Here is a 21,335-nt window from a genome sequence, read left to right as displayed (position 1 = left end):
TCAGTGGGACAGTTGTTTTGGGGGTTTTCTTATGGTGAGCATTCTTCGGTCATCCACTGTAGAAGTCTGCCTTGGCCTACCAGCCCGTTTGCGATTGCTGAGCTTACCACTTTTTGTTGAGCTTAACTGTTGATTTTGGCAAGCCTAAGATTTTGGCTATGTTTCTGATTTCCAAGCCTGATAAAGGCTTCATTGGCTTTCATTGACACCACTTTGGTCCTCATGTTGACAGATGCCAATAGCAGACTCCAAAGGCAAACACAGAGCCTAGAATCAATACTAGACATTGAGAGCTCTCTTATGTCTGCACAAATGATATGATGAAACACACCTGACTTACCAGAAACAGCGGTCAAGCCAATTGTCCCATTACTTTTCGGTACCCTGAAATACGGAGACAATGCATAAAAAGTGTTGTAATGGTGAAACCAATCTGAAAAAAGACATTGAACATTAAATTAAAGCTGAGAATCTTTGATTTTTAAATCCAAACTTTTGGAGTGTAGAGCCAAAAGAAGAAAAAATGCTTCACTGTTCCATTGCTTACGCAGGGCAATGTATGTACTATATATACAGTGCCTTCAGAAAGTATTCAGACCCCTTCACTTTTTCCACATTTTGTTGTGTTATAGGCTCAATTTAAAATGGATTAAATTAAAATAATTTGCTATCAATCCACACACAATACCCCAGAATGACAAAGCGAAAACACATTTTTTGAAATTTCAGTAAATGTATTTATTTAATACAGAAATACCTCATGTACATACGTATTCAGACCCTTTGCTATGATACTCTTAAAATTAACTAAAATGCAAAAATGTCATCAACAAATCACTCAATATGTTGAATGTATCTTCTTTTTAGCCACTTGGTTACAGACCAATTTTGTTGAGTGACTGAGATGATGTTGTCCCATCGACTGTGCTTTTTCCTCTCCACCATTCAACTTTGTTGATTTTTGTAAGTCTCCCCAGGCCTCAGGGTCACATTCCTGAGCAGTTTTGTACCTCTCCATTTCCTCAGTTTGTAATGACAACCTGATCCACAGTGTGTAATTGATTCCTATGCAAATCAGAGACCCTATAAAAACAAAGATATTAATTCCAAAATTACATGAACTATTATCCTTGCATTTATATGGACTCAATTCAACTTATTGAGTGACTTGTTGATGGCATTTTAGCTAGTGTCATAGCAAAGGGTCTGAATACTTATGTACATGAGGTATTTCTGTTTTTCAATTTTAATAAATTAACTGACATTTCTAAAAACCTATTTTCACTTTGTCATTCTGGGGTATTATGTGTGGATTGATGGCTAAATTGACTCTATAACACAACAAAATGTAGAAAAAGTGAAGGGGTCTGAATACTTTCCGAAGGCAGAGAGTTCAAATTAGTTTCTAAATGAGTATATGTATTTGCAGCGAATGTGCTCCTGAAGTAGTTTTTTTTCTTTGTAATATATTATGGTTTTGAACCGACATTTGCAAAGAGGGATATATCAGAAAGATTGAACTCACAAGGGTTTATTTTGTTGTTGTTTAGAAGTCAGGTCATTTTTGTTGAACGTGTGCTCTCAGAGTAATGAGTTCATTGATAGCGCAGTGCTTCAGTACAGAGGCGACCCATCCACCCAACAGGTCCCCGAGTAGTACTGGACCCCTCTGGTAAACCTTAGGTCAGCAGGAAATTTGCAAGGATATTGCACTGTTAGCACTGGGCAGGGACGGACTGGGACAGCAAAATGGCCCTGGACTTTCAGCCGACATGGGGGGTGGGGGGCACCGGCCCTGCAGCCCACATATCGACCGGCCCACCAGGAATTCTCCCGGTGCTCCAGGTGGCCAGTCTGCTACTGGCACTGGGCATAGCTGGTTCGTTAAGCACAGCAAATGTCACAGTACTGGACACCTCTCTCACTTAACCTGTGTTGTGGGCATAAATGGGCTTGCTTGCTGACCATTCTCTACTCTTTCTGCTGCCACTGTACCAATTTGGACTTTGTGTGTGTCTTGTGTGACTGTGTGTAAAACCGATACAGTAAATTATGCTTCTCTCCAGAGAGAACCCTATGCCAAGTAGTAGTGGTCTGTGTTGATTAGAACACTCCCACAATGTCTTTGAATGCAGTGTACTGTACCATAGATACTTTGGCTATGTTCCAAAACCAAACATTTGCTCCCATCAATATTCTCTTGATGACTTGCCCTCATGCATTCAACATGTCTGGTTTGGTAAACACTTATTTGACAGCAACTTTTGCAGGATATCCTTTTGGAGGGCTAGGTGGACCCAGTGTACAAGTAATCAAGGGTAGCTGTAAGGGTGCAAGTTTTTGATTTGGAATGCAGCTTTTCCTGTATGCAATAAGGCTGCTAGAGTATCTGTAACTTCTTACACCTGTAAATGCCATCCAGTCGCGATGAAGAAAATGTTTCCATCACTGTGAACAATTTGATACCCCCCCCCCCCCCCAAAAAAAAAAAAAAACGTTAAAGTGCTTTTGTGACAGTCTGACACAGACACAAGATTGGCCCGTGGCGACAAGTGTGCGTGCTTGGCGCAGAGTGTCTCAAATAGAACTAGGCTGCTGTAGTTGTAGAGGGACTGATGCGACCATGCGTTGTTAACACAAACCAACATTCTCCTGTCCTGTTCATGTTCTATTTGTTCACGTTGTATTGTTCCTTTGTTTTTTTTTTGTTGTACATTCAATCCAACTTGTACATTTGTCCTATGTTGTATACATGCCTCCCAGAAAGTGTTTTATTTTGAATGGTTTTATAGTTATTTTGTTCCTCTCCATGGGTGTCAGAATTGTGCAAGAGAAGTTAATGCTGCCGTTCTCAAATTTATAAATGTATTTTTTATAAAAAAAAATAACTATTTTTTATCTCTCTCTCGTTATGTCTCATTCATTTTCCCTCCTGGGACTCCTGGGCCTCATTAATAACTAACTGCAAACACACTAAATAGACACCAAAAGAAGCATGAAGCATTTGACGTGAGAATGTGCTTACTTACATGGAAACCTCTGACCATAGGTATGCACACTCCAGAGGCAACGTTTGGGTTTGTGAGTTGTACTGTCTTTCACTTTATACAATACTGTATGTGTAGCGCCCCCTAGCGTGTCTGGCTATTAGTGTGGAGTGCGCTCCCCGAATTCCTATGTAGCAAGAGATCTCTCTCTCTCTCTCTAGTGTTAATTAATGCTCTAATGTAATTACCTAATTATTACCTACTTGTTAGCATTTACACCTCTTCACATTACACCAATAATACCTACCATTAGGCTTTAAACTTAATGCAAAATGTCAATAGTGACAATATAGCTAACTGAAATAAATCACTAAATGTATGTAACTATCATCCGTGCTTAGTTAAATAAGCCTTAGCTTTTATATTTTAATTATTTTAAATAGCTAACAATATTAATCATGTAATAAGCTTCAATAGAAATGTCACCGATAATCATTAATCCAATGAGATGCAAGTCTTCAACAGAAATACGTTTCAACTATTTACTGAAAGATATAGCATTTACATATAAACAGTTTGAGTATAAAAGTAAAATGATTTGGTTTGGCTTTTCAAGTGCAATTCAAATGAACACAGTTCAGTTCAATGACCACACATTCACACACATTCAGTTTCACCTGAAGCTAACGCTAAGCCGGCAAATGACTAAATAAATGCTCAATGAAATGAATGGGTAACCAAACCGCAAGTCACAGTAAAAGGAGGCCACGTGGCAGGCCCGTAACGTTGCTCGGGATCGTGGAGACCTTAAAGAAAAATGGTCGCTACGCGCCGTTGCGCAGCAAACAAAAGAAACTCACTGCCCTAGTGCTGGTCGTTGTCGTTGTCGTCATCCACGCTGGCAACTGTGAGAAAACGTGTTCTTTATTTGAAGGAGAAGACAAACTACTTCTTAATTTTAGCTATTTATTTATATGTCAAAATTCTAGGCTTGTACAAGGACCACTTTTGGCGAAGAAAATCACAGTCAGCAAGCTGTTAATCTGTAACCAACCCTCCAAAAATGGATGCATTCAAACAGTCAAACAAAGTATTTACAGTATACAAAATGATTGTGATTGGCTATTTGGTTGGGGAGGAACCGTGGTTTAGACCTGGCATCCCTTGTTGTTCACGGGCTGGTCACACCATTCATCCCATCTGCGGAGTCAGCACCATGTAAGAGATAAGACACCTACTCTGGTATGTCCTCCCTAGCCTGTCCTCCCTAGCCTGGTATTATTCCACTATAGCTCTTTGTGTAAGCGTGTGTTGCAACATCTTTCTTGATGACCTGGCTTAACCTCTCCATGTATTAATCCAACGTACCATGGGACTAATGCTTGATCCATCGCTCATTTATCAACAGGCCATCACATTAGTAAATTTAGCACACTGCAGTAATGTCTTTTTATTATAGCAATAATAAACTGTTTTTATAAAAATAATTTCTAACACAACGCGGTTCTGGCGATGCTGGTGGTTGAAGACGTCGTCCAACAGCAAAGCAGATATGGTTCTGGAGCTGCACAAAAGGGCAACCGAGCAGGCTACTCGCTGGCAAAGTCCTCTTAGCTAAATCGCGCTGACTAGCCGTCCGCTCTTTCTCCTTGGTGAAGACTCTAACCGAGTTCTTCAAAACCGTCAACTATTACACTGTAAACTTCAAGTAAAATGTCTATAAACTCACTCTTCGTGCAGTCTTAAAGCACATTTACTATACCACGCATTAACTTGGTGTTTTACCAACTTCTAACGGGGCAGTTCTCACTCATGTCTCCCTCTTTCTCCCTCCGGTCTTGTTCTCCTCGCATCCTCCCAACGTTCGTCTTCCTGCAACTTCCTGACCTTTCCCCCGACTCCTGATTGATCCTCACTCCAGGTAAGTGCATTTTAACTAATACATATGTTTAATGCATGTAAACATTATTTAAACATTTTTAACATTCTGGAAAACATGTTTGAAAAGAAAATAAACAAAATAAAAATACAAAGAGTTTAGGAAATACCCAAAATTCCCATAGGGCTACATATGCTTAATTGAACTTTGGAGCAGCATGACTAACATACTGTAACATCAACTGCAAGATCAAAGACAGTGCCATACTCACACCTGGGAAGAATTATTTTATTGTTGTTGATATTGGTCTATTGCAGGGGTGCCCACACTTTTACGGCTTGCAAGCTACATTAAAAAATGATATATATATGAGACATGGTGAAAAAAAATGTCCTCCTCCCATTCCGCATGGAAGTGGTAAGTTTTTGGCTTCTTACTTGGTCCAGCTCCCCCACTAATTTTTATATCCCTTCTTGAGTATGTATAAATTGGAAGGCTAACTAGGTCAATTAGCTCGCTGGAGTTTTGCAGTAGGTAGCGCGTTTAACTGCGAATGCATGGTGACACGTGACCCGTAGAAGAGAAGCGATCTCAGACTGGCCGCATTGTACGTCAATCAAGTGGCGCACTCACACTGGCTCAATTGCCTCGTACCGTGCTGAAGCACAAATGTCCGTCGTAAAAAAATTATTATGTCACGCGATCGACCCGCACTACTCTCGCGATCGACCGGTCGATCGTAATCGACGTATTGGGCACCCCTGTGCTAGGCTATCTGCAGAATAAATGTTTTTTCACATTCTTCACACTCTTTCACATTCACACTCCCAAATCAAAAATAATTATCATGTTTGAAAAGAATTAAAGAAATAAGTGTTGCAATAAAGAATGGCCATGTAATAAATGCAATTATCTTTTATTATGTATAATCGGTGGTGATTATCATTAGTTTTTTCCAGGGAATGTGAATAGGCTGGTGAAGACTTTGGTGGCAGATCTCTTCATCCTGGTGAGGAGGGAAGGTTTGAGGCTCTTCTCTGTGGGTGGAGAGGAGGATGCAGGATCATCTCTCCCTTGAACTTTGAAAGACTCTGCAAAGAAAGGCAGATGGTATAGGTGTGCAGCTTGTCTCGTCAATTCAGTTGAATGTGCAAAATCTTTAATCAAAGTACATGGGTCATGTTTTCAATCTAGACTGAGCAGTGGTTTACTTACCTGTATAGTAGACAGTCGAGGAGGGGCTTTGAGGTTGGCACTTCATGGACTTGTGAGGACTGCAGTCCTTGTTGCCTACTTTCTTGGAGCCCTGAATGTTGAGAAAAGGTGCAATAATACCCATCTGGAAATGCCTTACATGTTGCAGTTTATCAATCCCAAGACACAATGCAATTATACAAACTAAAATACTCCACAAATATGAATATAAATATGTAATTGTGTATCAATTAATGAAAGACAAGCCAGTGTTATCGATGAACGTTTTGAAAGATCTATAGTATGTGTAATATACCTTTGCGTTGGTAAACCACATTTTAGGTGACTTCATGTCAGAGAATAATTTCCTCTTCCTCCGTTTCTTGACTGCCTGTGCTGCACCACATGCGCCGAGAAGCTCCTTTGTCAATGAGGCTACCAAAACATTGACAATTTCTGGATCTTCGGATGTCACCGCCATCTTAAGTCCTTCCTCACTACCGAACTCTCGCACGAGCTCCTTGTGCACATTCCTGTGGATTTTATGGATCTTAAGACCCTGAGGATAGGCCTGAGTCTGTGGGAGGCCTGATGCTGCACAGAACTCTGAGAGGACCCTCGCTGGGACGCCTCTGCACTTCTCACCTACATCTCTCTCAGATGTGGTGGGGAATATGTCTGTCAGCAGTTTGATGCATAGCAAATGTACCAAGCAGCTAAAGTCATCCTCGTCCATGTTTGGCATGACTTGGGAAGGGGAGGGGCCATGTTCGCTGATATCTGGAGTCACATGACGATACAGGGGAGAAACCCTTTTTGATAGGGTTAGGATCTCATCTGTACCGTTAGTGTCCTCTACCAAATCTATCACTCCTTGAATGATATCGCTTATGGCCAAGCTGGTGCCTGACTCAAGGGAGGGTTTGGCTGCAGCTTTGATGAAACTTTCACTTGATCCAATTGACAGCGCATCCATCATTTGCCTTATCATTGCCTTGGAAAACACAGTTTCATCATCTTCTGACTCTGTCTGATGAATTTGTATCGGAATGACCATACAAGTAGAGGTGCTCTGGTCCCTCTGGGTTCGAAGATCAGAGACAGCCATCTCTCTTTCATCAGACTTTCCTGATGATGCTGGTCGCAGATCGCTAACAAAGCGGTGAACCAATTCCTCCGCAAAAATATGGAGAAGCTGTGAGGACAACTTCCTGGATGCGACACATTGCTTCTGTCCCCATTGCAGTCTTGACAGAATTGAATCAGAGGCACTCCTACCTGCTGTCCATGTTAGGACATGTGGAGTGCTGTGGCTATCGCTAATAAGCTGGCTAACCTCATCTGCATATTCACTGCTGAAGACGTGGAGGGTCCCAGTGGAGATCAGGCTCTCTACCTCCGTAGCAACAGAGGGTGGTCCATTCGTCCGAGTTAGCTTCACACTTCGCACCACCTTCTCAGCTATTGCCCTGGCGGTTTTCCTGATTTTGTCAATCAGTGTACCTGACAGCGTGTCCTCAATGCCACATGAGTCCTGGATAATTGTTTGCCTTATAATAGGACATCCAGGATCTGGCATCTCATCAGGGATAGGAGTGCCTGGTAAGGTGACCTCCCATTCTGACCGTCTGGCCATTGAGGAGGACCTTGAGTGGGAGGAGTGGGGGGAGGGCTCTCGTGCCTTCAGGACGTCAGCACCCCTACAGCTCAATGTGTCTGTATCCTCCATACCAGCAGCATCTCCCACACCAGCTGTGACACTGCTCTGGTCATTGATGAAGGCAGGTATTGAGTCACATTGGCTGGTTGACCTGTCTTGGTGAATGGTTCTCCGCTGTGTGAGAAACCCCTTCACTTTCCTCTGCACACTGTGGTACATACTGAGGGCAACAGTCCAGATCCTCTTCTCAGACACCTGAGCTCCAGTTTCACCAATCAAACTCAATGATGCGATGGGTTCACTGAGCTCCCGGAAGTCTGTCACGATGCTTTCAACAACATCAGTGGCAGTATCAGCAGGCAGGGAGTCTTCCCCCAGCATGCAAGAGGAATCAAACAGGACTTTGCTCACACCCTGGACAGCTTTAGAATGAAACTCCAGACTAAAAAGTTTTTCGAGGCTCTGGGTGGAGAGAGAGCGGAAAGATGCAACATTAGATGTTGTGCTGCCATCTAGATTAAGGTGGGAATTTGGCACACAGTCATCCTGCAAAGTTTCTTCAGCTGGCGATGGTGACCTTGACATGTCTCCCAGACAAGAGAGGACTCCACCTACAAGCTTGGTGACCTCAAGTGACTCATTTGATCTGCTTGGTCCCACAGTGGAGAAACACTGTTCCGTTGACATTTCATCCTCGTATGTCATTAGGATGGTTGAAATGACCTCTTTGGTGGAATTGGTCAGTAGAGGCTCATTTCCTACAATGTCTGGTTGAGCCCAGAGAAGTTTAGAGTCCTCACTGAGACCACGTCGTAGGGTTACTTCAGCACTGCGGCCGGGCAGGTGGAGGTCACTCTTACTCACTTCCCTTTCCTGGTGTGACTGATGCACGCGACTCGTTGTATGTCCAGATGGCTCTAGACATTTCTTGCCAGAAATGTGCAGTATTTTGGTTTTCTGTTGATGGGCAAAGTCCTTTATTTTGTCATGGATTCTGTTATACAACCTCACAGAAGCAGACCAGATCCTTCTCTGCAGTGTCTGAGCATTTTTCTGCTCTCCCTCTGTGGGTTCTGCCATGACCTTCATGTCCGTAATAAAGACATCAACAATTCCAGACGCTGCAGAATCAGCACGCTCCTGGTTGGTAACAGCACTGGAGGCCTCATTTGGCGAAGCAACCTGTTCACTGTTAGACTTAACTAGGAATTCACTCACTGCGTGAGTGGCCTTTTTCCTAAATTCCTCACTTGCGACTTTTTGCAGGTAAAAGTTACAGGTCGAAGAATTGCTTTGTAAACTGAGGCTGCAGGTGGAACCATTTTTACTCCTATTTTGGCTTCTCTCAGATCTGCTCAACAGCTCGTCAAGATCTTCAAAAGAACCACCATGCAATGACAAAATCGTCATCTTCTCAGTAAGGGAATCCATCACATCACGATCACTCCCATCAAGTTGATCCTCCATTATTCCAGAGATGGTGGTCATAACTTGCCCTGTTAGACACCTGCTCTCTTGCTCCACTTCTCTCTCATCAGAGTGGGTGGTTTCCTCATCAGCCAAAGACTCTCTGGAGGTGATTGTCTTCAGGATGGCGGAGATCTCGCTCATCATCTCCTCAGGGGTCTGGGAGCGTGAGTCTTCCTCTCTTGCAGACGTCACTGGGGAGGTGTAACGTGAGGATCCACTCTGAATGGCCACTGATATGACCGAATCAATTTGTTTGGCCACACCAGCCATCATGGCAGCGGTCAGATTGGGAGAGGAGCTTCCAGATGAATTCCTGGCAAGGTCGGTAAGTGACTGCTGCAGGCTGTTGTGGAGACAGGTGAAGAGGCTCTCCTCTGAGACACCTGAGAGAAGTCTAAGGGGCTCTGTCTGCACCTCAGACTGAGGAGTTGGGGTCCTTAAGCATAACACAGAAATCCTTACAGTCCAGACTTACATTTTTTAGATAGATTTATATGGTATGGGAGTGTTAGATTCATCAAATTTATTATTAGGAATTACTTGGAAGCGATAATGGTAACAGTGTAACTACCTTATAATTACCTAGGAATAACTTGGTTACTGGGTAATTCATTGTAACAAATACTAACAAGTGGCAATTGTCATTTTGGTTAAAAGTTGGTTAAAACATAACCAAGTACCCATTGTTACCAAGTAAATACATAGTAAATATCAAATCATTATGAGTGGCAGTAGGACTGTAAAATAAAGCGTTACCAGACTATGTATAGAAGTCTTGTGGAACTTATGTATAGCATATAAAACATCTAAATAGCTATCAACATCAAACACTTTATAAGCCCACAGTAACAAGTCTGCAAGGAAGAATATTTGTGAACTTACCTCAATCTTGTAGGCAGGGGCACATCACACCCACCGCGGCCAATCGTACGGTTCTCCTTACTGATGCTGTTTGTTCTACGGCTGCTGGTGGAGGACTTCCCACTACCGCTCCTCTTGGGAACCTCAGCCTCATCGAACCGAACCTCTCGAGAGTGGGAGTCAGCCTTGTGGCTTTTCAAGCTTGATCTTGTTGACGTTGGAGAGGTCGCATCATGCCTATTGACCCCCAATACCTGGTAGATGCCTGGCAGGATGAGCTTCATAAAGGCCTCTGAGAGGAGCTGTAAGATCCTCAAACACAGGTTGGCAAGCTGTGCTTTGGTCTCCTGTATTCCACAAAGAAGATACAGTATTTTAAATGTACGTCTCTCAAGTGCCAACTGAACAAACAGTTACGTAACATAAAGCAGAGTAGTAATGATATTCTGAATTACATGTCAGCAGAAATCTTACCGGGTCAAAGTCGCCATCACGGATCGTGATCCACTGCCTGAAAACAAGATTGTAAGCTTTGTAAGTGATAGTACACAAAGATGAACAGTCAATCAATCCAGTTTCAAATATGATCCTATCGCCTAGAGGGATTGATGGTATCAAAGGAGAGAGAACATACTCCTCAGTTAGGTTTTGCAGGAAGTCGATAATCAGTGAATGATAGTCCTTCTGATCTCCATCACTGCTGGATCTCTGCTTTTCAGTGCTGCTGAGATTCCTCTTCTCCTAATAGAAATTAATTGAACAAGAGTCACAGAGTTTGAATACATAAGCTACACACAAACTACAAGCTAGAGCATATTGTTCTATGAACACGTAACTATTCACATAATTATGTTCAATGATCACACTCATGGGATGAGGTGAATAATACCATGTGTAAAAGTCATGACAAACTAACCATGTCATTTACAGCTTCAGAGGGCAGGTCTTCCACCATGCAGACAGGCAGGTCAGGAGACTGGGACGGGCTGCTATGGTCATAAAGAGAGGGGAGTGACAGGTAAAAAAAGCAACTTAATCTCACAGTTTCATTCTAGGGGCTCCAACATGTGCAAAAGTGGGTCAAATAGATGAAATGACACATAATCCAATGGGAGTTTTGAATACTGCAACTAGCGTTTCCATGATATGCAAATGCAATTTTCACACTGTTAACTATAACTCTGGTTGGATAATCACAGTTTTCTTAAGCACTTTGTTAAAGACACAGTACAAAAAAAATCATGCTGCAGAGTATTCTGAGTTGTTAGGTATGTTTTGCCCTGTTCAACACAATTTGATCCAGCAAATTGGGGCCCTATGACTGAGTTTATGTGTAATCAAATAACCGGTGGTTGAAACAGATTTGAGGAGTTGACTACTAGGACATTACATTTGGACTAATCCAATTGGCCAGGAGGTGAATGGTCTTACCTGATTGGTTGATGGCCTGACCTGACTGGTTAATGGCCTTACCTGACTGGTTAATGGCCTTACCTGGCTGGTTAATGGCCTTACCTGGCTGGTTAATGGCCTTACCTGATTGGTTGATGGCCTTACCTGACTGGTTAATGGCCTTATCTGACTGGTTAATGGCCTTACCTGACTGGTCGATGGCCTTACCTGACTGGTTAATGGTCTTACCTAACTGGTTAATGGCCTTACCTATCTGGTTAATGGTCTTACCTGACTGTCTCTGTGTCAATGCTCTCCAGGATCATCTTCTCTTCAACAGGAGGTGCAGGAAGAGGGGATGAACTTTCAGGCTGCAATAACCAAAGACAATGTTGTTAAGGCTAAGCGTAGTCCTCGAGGTCTGATCTAAAGACAGTTTTAACACAGCTTTGATAAGCAGTTTCTACATGTTTCTAAGATGTCTGTTGTTAAGACACATATCACACCAATAAAAAGCTTATTGAGAATAAGCTGCAGGGCATGATGGCATTCAGGTATAAAACATGTCCAAACCTTGTTAATGTCTTCCATGATGGGAGCTCCAATTCATTCAAGTAGCCGTAGTACACAGAGAGCAAGTGAGCGCATCAAATGTTATTTTCTGACTGACATCCCAGGTTTCGTCTCTATATATAGTCTGACAGTGCTATGACGTCATCCGCTATGACATCACAAAGGCGCAAGACAGTTTTGACACAACCACGGAACCGGTCGGTTCACGCTCCGTGAACCTTGGGATAATTTCCTATGTAATTTGTAAACCCAAAACGAAATAACCAATAAAACGACTTGTTTATTCCATTTCTAAAGCTTCTGACTAGTCGTCGATGGCGATTTTAAGCCGTTTTTTCATGTTGCTTTTGTATTCATTTTGTATGAATGTATCAAATGAAAATACAATTAAACGGTATGAAACAGTATGAAAGGAACTTTTTCAGGATTAAATGTGTTTTTGTCCTGTCCTGTTATTAAATTGGGATAAAAAGAATCAGCTGAGTAATAAAATGCAAGAACCACAGCAACCACATCACGCGCTCCCACTCATCCATCATGCATTACGAGCCGGTCATAAGATTCCTGTATGCAGGGCAAGTATAATGTGTTTCAATACAAGTGGGATACATTGAGCCCTTAAGTCCTTCAAACCAAATCCACTTAGAGCAAAATGTGTCCCCGGTTCGGTTGGCGAATACGTGCTGGAGCCCCAAGCAGGGGAAGGGGTGTGGGGTGAGGCCAGGGGCAGGGGTGTAGGGCAGTGGACTTTCAGCCGACGGGGAGTCGCTCGCGTCGCTCACCGGTACTGCAGCCCACAGATCGGCCCACGGCCCACAGATCCACCGTGCTCCAGATGGCCAGTTCGTTTCTGGGTGAGGCCGAGGTTGGACGAGTCAGGTCGGATGGGAGAGGGGGAGGTGAGGGATGAAGGGCGAGGAAGAGAGAGGAGAGGAATGTGAGATGTCAGGCGATGGGAGGCTGACACGAGAGAGAGGTAGGGGTAAAGTGTTAATGTTAATGTATTTCATGCACCCTTAAGTCACTAACTTATTTCATGTGACGGAGCGCCTCGGCTGGGTCGGCCAGAGGCACCAGTAGGGACACTCCGTATGTAAACAAGAGTTAACAAGATACACAACTCATAAAACTCACTGGTACTTTCCATCCTCATCATGAGCAGGTGTTAACATGGACAGGTTGTTCAGTTTGGGTCGACACTTAGTAGGATGATATCAGCCCCGTCTTTCCGTCAGAGTTCAATACGAGGAACTAGGCTGCCCTCAGGCGGTGGGAAAGTGTACATGCATGGTCTCCGAACAGAATCACACTGTGTGTCTCATTAGTATTTCCTTGTATCCTTCTCAAAATGCTTTAGAGCAGGTGCCCACACTTTTTCGGCTTGCGAGCTACTTTCAAAATGACCAGGTCAAAATTATCTACCTACATTAAAAAAAATGCTAAATATATATTGCGAAATATATACATGCGAATGCATGGTGACACGTGACCCGTAGAAGAAAAGCGATTTCAAACTGGCCGCATTGTACGTCAATCAAGTGGCGCACTCACACTGGCTCAATTGCCTCGTACCGTGCTGAAACACAAATGCCCTGCTGAAGCACAAAAAAAAAATTAACGTCACGCGATCGACCCGCACTACTCTTGCGATCGACCGGTCAATCGTAATCGACGTATTGGGCACCCCTGGTCTATTGCATGTAATTAGAATGACACATGGCTGAATTATTATGTTATTATTATGTACAGTGCCCTCCATAAGTAATGGAAAAAGGAAGCATTTTTAGCTCTAGACTCCCAACAGTTTGGATTTGAAATCAAACAATTACTATGAGGGTAAAGTAGATCGAGAATGCTCACCATAATTAAGAAAACCCCCAAAACAATTGTCCCATAGATCAGGAACACTCTTCAGGAGGTAGATGTGTCAGAGACTTTACTGTTTGCAAACTAAGTTTGCACCTTAGTTTGAACCTGACTATCCAAAAAGGATGGTCAGGTTACAGTTTGCTAGAAAGTACCTAAAAAGCCTGTCGAGGTCTGGAAAATGGTGTTGTGGACAAATAATCTGTAATTTGGACAAATAAATTGTGGACGAACATTATCATTTCAGTCAGGACACTTACGTCGATTGAATAATTTAATGAAAATGGTAATACATTTAAGTTTGGCGTAATTGGATGGCTCCGCTCTGTACAGCTCCCTTGACTTATCAACCGTAGGTAGGTTAAATACAGAATGACCGAGCGGGTGGAGGCTGGGGTGGTGGGTGGGACAACCAACAAATATTACTCTCATATTACTCTCATAGCCAGTGGCGTCACACTGTTTAACCATAACCATAACCAGCTGACAATCTGTACTTTAACCTCATATCAACTGTTTCATTTCAAATCCAAATTCTTGGAGTGTAGAGCCAAAGGAAGAATAAAAATGCTTGACTGTCCCAATAGAGGGCACTGTATATGACCAATGTGTGGGGTCCAAAATCTTTTAGAAGAAAGTTTGATGATGAGGGTAAACTTATGAAAACACAACCTGGAGGAGGAACAAGTGGCAAGAGAACAAGACAGCACAAAGAACTGAATATACATACCATGAAACAGGCAAAGCAAAGCCCCAAAACAGTACAAGAACAGCAAAATCAAAAGCACAATAAAAAGGCAGACAAACAAATGAAAAAGAGCATATAAAAAGACAAGAAGCAATTCATAAACAATTTAGCAACACAAGCTCAATGCAACATGAGGAAACTACGAAACCACATGGAAACTGGCAGGGAAACGCAAACCCTGATGGACCAATCATTGAATAAAGCAGCAAAATACTTACAAAACAAGAAGACCAGTGGAGATGGGCAGAACACTTCAGGTAGCTGAACAGGCCTATACCAACAGAGCCAGCCAACATCCCCCCAGTAGAACACCCCATGCAGATCAATATCAATAAGCCCAATAAACAAGAAATAAAAAAAGATGTCGCCAAGCACGCACCTGGGAACCTGACATAAACATCAACCAATCTCTAGTGTCTCATCATTATTGATGTTGGTCTATTGTGTGTAATTAGACATTAACATTATATGTAATTAGACACACAGATGTAATTAGACACATTATTATTTATATTTTGCTTTTATTAGGCCGACATTGTTGCCTAATTTGCGGTAATTAATTGTGATTTCCATGTGGAGAATACAGGTTTTCTAAAGGGGCATCTGTTTCCCCCCGCATCTGCCACTACTTACTGGTGTTAAATAAGTGCCATGATCCGTTGGTTGGAGGGGGAAAGGGCCGTGGTGCACATTTCTCCACAAGCGGCCTTCGCACTGGCTTCCTAGTTATGCGCCGTTTTGGTGCCTCTACCATGAGCTCACTGCGTTCACAGCAGCTGTCTGTGACTTCTTCCCATGCAATGTCTTATATTCCTTATCCTATTGTCCTACCCAAACCTGCAAATAATATTGCATCCACTTCACTGCCATTTCTATTTCTATACGGTTATAAACGCGGCCCTAGGTTCAGAAGCCATCAGAGCACACTCCGAGAAAGCAACTGTCTTATTACACCAACTCTTTGGACAGATTTGGAATGAAGAAAAAGTAACAATTGGACAGAACGATACCTGGTAAAGCTTCCCAAAAAAGACAACCTTAAAGATTGCAACAACAACAGTAAAGTAAAACTGCTTATACCAGTTCCCCTGACAAATAAGCTTTGATTCATCCTGGTTTATATAAATTCAAGATGTGTGTGTGCAATGGGTGATTTTTCTTTTTTAAAACTGAATCATTTCGATTTTCATAATGCTTTTATCCGTGCCAGGGAAAGTCTTTCAGAATCACTGGACAAAGAACTCAGAGACCAACAAGCAAGTTTCCGACAGGACAGATCATGCACTGACCACATCGCCACGCTCCGCAACAGACCCTGGAATAGAACACAGCTCTACACCTCACATTCATTGACTTCCAAAAAGCATTCAACAGTCTGGATCGAGAAACCTTGTGGAAGCTGATGGCACACTATGGCATACCGAAGAAGTTCATGATCATCACCCAACAGCTATACCTACAATCATCTTGAAAAGTAATACACAACAGACCTCTTACAGACAGCTGCAACGTAAGCACAGGAGTTTGACAGGGCTGCCTGCTGGCCCTCTTCCTCTTTCTCATGGCAGTAGACCAGATAATGAAGGAAACCACAAAATGTCAAAAACCTCGGAATACAGTGGCCACTCTAGTGCCAACTAGAGGATCTAGACTTCACTGATAACATAGTCCTGATATCACACACACAACAGATGCAGAACAAAACCTAAAAACTGGCTACCACTGCAGCTACGAGGGGACTCAACATCAACAAGTCAAAATCCAAGGCGATGAGCATCAACCAAAGCACAGATAACACCATAAACCTGGACGGAAAAGTACTGTAGTGGATGTCAAATCAGTTTTACTATACGGGGCACAAACATGGAAAACCACAAAAACAACAAGCAATAACTTACAAACATTCATAAACTACAAACATTCATAAACAAATGCCTATGATACATCCTGGGAATATACTGGCCAAACACCATAAGAAACAAAGAGCTCTGGGGTACTACACAACAAGAGCAAATTTAACGCAGGACATGGGGCCTTGAGTAAACCACCAAACAACACAACCAGACAGACCCTAACCTGGAATTCACAGGGAAAAAGAAAACCAGGAAGACCCAGTAACGGCCTGTGGAGGCAGAACAAAAAAAAGCATCCTTGAAAAGATGGAGCAAATGTATGTATGACCTATGCTCCCCAAAGAGCAAACAGGTTTAAGTCAAGCAAATCTGACAGAAAAGGCCTTGATATCTACATCAACATTGCCACACACCATACTATATGTTGAGTATATTGATAAAAAATGACTTGGCCTTTGTCTTGTTATAAAATGAAGTCAGGTTTTCCTCAATGATTTTTTTTTTTTACGATACAGTGGGATTCCTAAGAATGATTTAAAATGAATCTCAGGCAATAAAATCTAATGTCACTTAGCATTTTCTGTGGTCCCGATCATTATGAGATGTAGGAAGCATTGTTCAGTGGATATCCCAGAGAAATGATTACCTTTTTTGCAGAGCTGAGAGAGAGGGGAGAGGAGCAAATAGAGAGGGGAGATAAGAGTGTATCTTGTCCCATCTGGGGAACGACTCCTGCTTTAGGCCGTGTGTGTGTGTGTGTGTGTGTGTGTGTGTGTGTGTGTGTGTGTGTGTGTGTGTGTGTGTGTGTGTGTGTGTGTGTGTGTGTGTGTGTGTGTGTGTGTGTGTGTGTGTGTGTGTGTGTGTGGGTGCGCGCGCGCGCATTGCGTGCGTGCATGTGTGTGTGCGTGCGTGCGTGCGAGCATCCGTGTGCGGGGGGGAGGGGAATAAAGTATTAAACTGTGGAGGCTTGTTTTCTACATTGCATATTTATACCCTGAACCCTAAGTTCACTCCCACTGTATGCAAAATATATCAAACGTTTTCATGTTTTATGAAAACGTTTTCTCTTTTTTTCATGTTTTCTATTCCAATTCTCTCCTGCTTTTTATCTACTCAAATGTTCAGTAAGTTAGTATGTTTGGCTTCTATGTTGACTTTATATCACCATCAGAATTATCTTGAATTGGATTCAATGAAATAGTTGTGAAAATGGAAAGAAATAGGATTTTCTCCAACTATGATGAAAAAAGCAGGCCTGTTAGAAGGGGTCCTCTGGAGGGGTCATGTTGCTTGCAAATGTTTGGTAGCAACTGGATTATCTAATAAAAAGATGAGCCCCAGGTGTATACCAATTGATGCGCTAGTTTCGGATAATCTCTCACACACCTCTATCTGATTTAACAAGAGACCAGTTAATGGTCATCCCATTCTGAATTTTGGATGCAATTGACCCATTAAGTTAACACTAAAAGCAGCAAACCCAGATTCCACTTCTAACCAAAGATGTTCACTACTGCAGCAGCACCTAGGACAGTAGATGTCTCTTTAGTCATCACTAGTTGTGATGGTTCATTACACTGATCACACTGCTATTCAGTGTCAGGATGTACTATCTACATATGATCTATCAATTAACCTTCATTCACTCTCTACACCCCTAAAAGCACATTACATATCTGTTTCGTTATCGTATTAAGTCTTAGTTAAAAATGTATTATGGAAGTTACGGATGCATTGTAAAAGGCATTGTAATCTCTTGCTCTCTCTGTTTCTCTCTCTCTCTACCCCTCCTCTCTCATTATTTATTCCTCTCCACCTCTTTCCCTTGAAACGCAGCGATGCGTAAACAATCACCTTGTGATGTCACCACATGAACACTTGGCAGGCTGAGGAGAGGGAGAGAGAGAGAGAGAGGGAGGGGGGGGAGATAGTTTGCTGTGAAATGGACACTGGTATCATCAGTGCTTTCAAGCTGTGATTTACTGTGTGGATTACTATACCACTGCCTTCCCTTTTAATGTCACTCTTTACTCTCACAAAGTTTAATCTCAGAGCAGCCCCATACGTCTCACTCCCTTATTCCTCTCTTTCTCTCCCTCTTTCTTCTTGAGACAGTTCATAGATCAATAATGATACTGTGTGGTAGTGAAGTGAAATACTATACACACATACTAACCTGTGGCCTATGTTGCATTTGTGTGTGTGTGCACCTGTGCGTGTGTGTTTAATAAATGTGTGTGTGTGTGTGCACCTGTGCGTGTGTGTTTAATACATGTGCGGGTGTGTGTGTGCACCTGTGCGTGTGTGTGTGTGTGTGAAGATGAGGGGCGCAACCTCTCAGGCTGTACTCAAACTCAGCAATGGGTCCTGTCTATGGTTATAGTAGGTACCCTATTAGAACCCTTTCCACACTCTTCAAGTAAGCTTCCACCACAGCTCACACACACACACACACACACACACACACACACACACACTCAAAAGTGGCTGAGTGGAGTGAGGTACCTGGGGACCCAATCAACAGGACCACAATGGAAAATCAACACAGTTATGAGGAGACAGATTGGAGAGACTTGTGTTGTCAAGGTGATGTCACGACCGCTATCATATTGACACATAGCAGGGCACCCTGGTGCACCAACATAGGGTCCTGCGTGCTAGGAAATTGAACCTTTGCTAGGAAAAAAATAAATAAATCATTGAGCACATGAGAATGCTTCACGCTTTACAAAAAGAAGTGAACCATACTCTGGAAAAAATACAATAGAAAAAACACAGCTACAGTAGGCCAGCACTTTAACAAAGGCAGCAGTGACATCCCTCACTTATCTCATACACAGCCGTCACTAGCTGCAGTGTATCTGATATAAACCGTATCCTACTATGTCTACAGAATAAGACAAGAATGACCTTACAAGTTATGGATAACTTCTCAAGCGTGTCATTGGCATACTTGTTTCGATAATACCTCTCTCCTTCCATCTATATAATTGGATTTCTGCATGCTGATTTCTGTATCATGGATGTTTTCATTTAAATGTAATTCCCGGAGTCACTCACACACACACAATGTTTTTTTAATGGAATTGATTTCCATTTACGCATATGACAGCGGTACACTGTGGATATTGTCTTCATTTTCAAATGAGCCCTCTATTAACAATTTGCAGCTGATATTGTCATTGAAACGTCAATGATATAGTACTATGGACCCTTGAAAGCCCTCAGGCTGAAACAAATGAGAGAAAGATTCCCACAGCACTGACCCTTTTAGATAGATAGATAGATAGATAGATAGATAGATAGAAACTTTATTTATCCCAGGGGGAAATTCAGGTTCCAAGTAGCGTACAGACATAGGGGTATCACACATAACATACACATACAACATACAACATTAGCAGTATTATATACAGGCGAGGTGCAGTTGTAAATGTCTTTGCAGTTAGGTGAGGTGCAAAAAGGTAAGGCAGACAGTGCAATTATAGCATTAAATACTAAAAACTAAATACGGGCTACATAAATATGGACTATTTTTCTCTTCTCATTGGCACACTCGATTGCTCCACAGTATTTTATTGGGTCACTAAACCCAGCATTAGAGGGACATCATTAAACTTGTTCAAGTGCAGCCATCTTCTATCTTACAGATGTCAACATCACTTCTGAGATCTCTGCAACGTGAGATTGGGGTGGTTCAAGGAGTATCATGGCTGACATATGGCTGAGTACAGCTACCACGACATCAGTTGTGTTGCAACCAGTTTGGTTGCATTCCAATAGTCATTTTTCCATTCTTCGCATCCTCTTTCCCTGCTTCCTTCTCAAAAAGCAATGGAAGAGAAGAACCTTATTATTAGAACCTTATTATAATACTTTCCTCCCATGCGTTTTGAGAAGGAAGTGAAAAGGAATAGAGGACAGACTATTGGGACACACCCTCTGTGTCAAAAGGTTGGATGCATGAATTACAAGTAATGAATATCAAGGGTCAAATACAATATAGGTGATCATGTGGCCTGGCAGTTACTTGAAGCAAGTAGCTTTCCACCCATTACCCTCAGTAGCAATGTGATGCCCGATTAAGCAGGTATCGATCGCTCCCTCCTCTCCCTACATGCTCCATTAGGGCTGAGATCCACAGTGAGCAGTGGGTCATCAGTGGCCATGAGAAGGAGAGGGATGAAAAGCAAGGGAGGCAGGGACATTTGATGTTGTAATGGCAGGAGTACTCAGGCGAAAGACTCAAATGCATGACTCGGAGACAAAAACTTAAATCCAATAGAATAGTCTTTACTTTCAGAAAGGTTCGGTACACAGGTAGGCAGTCAATAGGTAGGCAGATAATCAAAAAGGAGAATACTTATCACAAGGAAATGCTGGGACGTATGACACATAGGTACAAAGATAAGACAAACATAAACTAAGAAACAGGACAAGACGTTACAGATGTGGGATGAGAGCTTCTTTAAAAAATAAATAAATCACCATTTCTCTCTTCCAGCTCCCTCCTTCCATTTATGCTGTGAATTTTAGAATGATTTTCTTGCCAATTTCCTTTCAAGTTTGCAAGTTTGTTAGTTACTCAGCAAATACACTCACCGGCCACTTTATTAGGTACACCTGTTCAACTGCTCGTTAACGCAAATATCTAATGGTGTGGGGGATATTTTCTTGACACACTTTGGGCCCCTTAGTACCAATTGAGCATTGTTTAAACGCCACAGCCTACCTGAGTATTGTTGCTGACCACGTCCACCCCTTTATGACCACAGTGTACCCATCTTCTGATGGCTACTTCCAGCAGGATAACGCGCCATGTCACAAAGCCCACATCATTTCAAACTGATTT

At 42.4% G+C, this 21,335-nt stretch overlaps 1 protein-coding gene across 1 annotated transcript in view; it reads left to right on the top strand.

The window, feature by feature from the left end:
- tfr1a (transferrin receptor 1a) overlaps positions 1–21,104 on the top strand; it is a 104,049-nt gene extending 82,945 nt beyond the window's left edge. Inside the window, exon 19 of the transcript XR_014554280.1 lies at positions 21,073–21,104. The gene's annotated coding sequence lies outside the window, so the exon portion shown is untranslated. The remainder of the gene's footprint in view (positions 1–21,072) is intronic.
- The last annotated feature ends 231 nt before the right edge of the window (positions 21,105–21,335 follow it).

This window comes from Argentina silus (assembly GCF_951799395.1).
Source record: "Argentina silus genome assembly, chromosome: 1".
In the NCBI taxonomy this organism is placed as follows: Eukaryota; Metazoa; Chordata; class Actinopteri; order Argentiniformes; family Argentinidae; genus Argentina; species Argentina silus.
The sequence above is the reverse complement of the archived record's forward strand: the minus strand, read 5'-3'. Positions and strand labels throughout refer to the sequence as shown.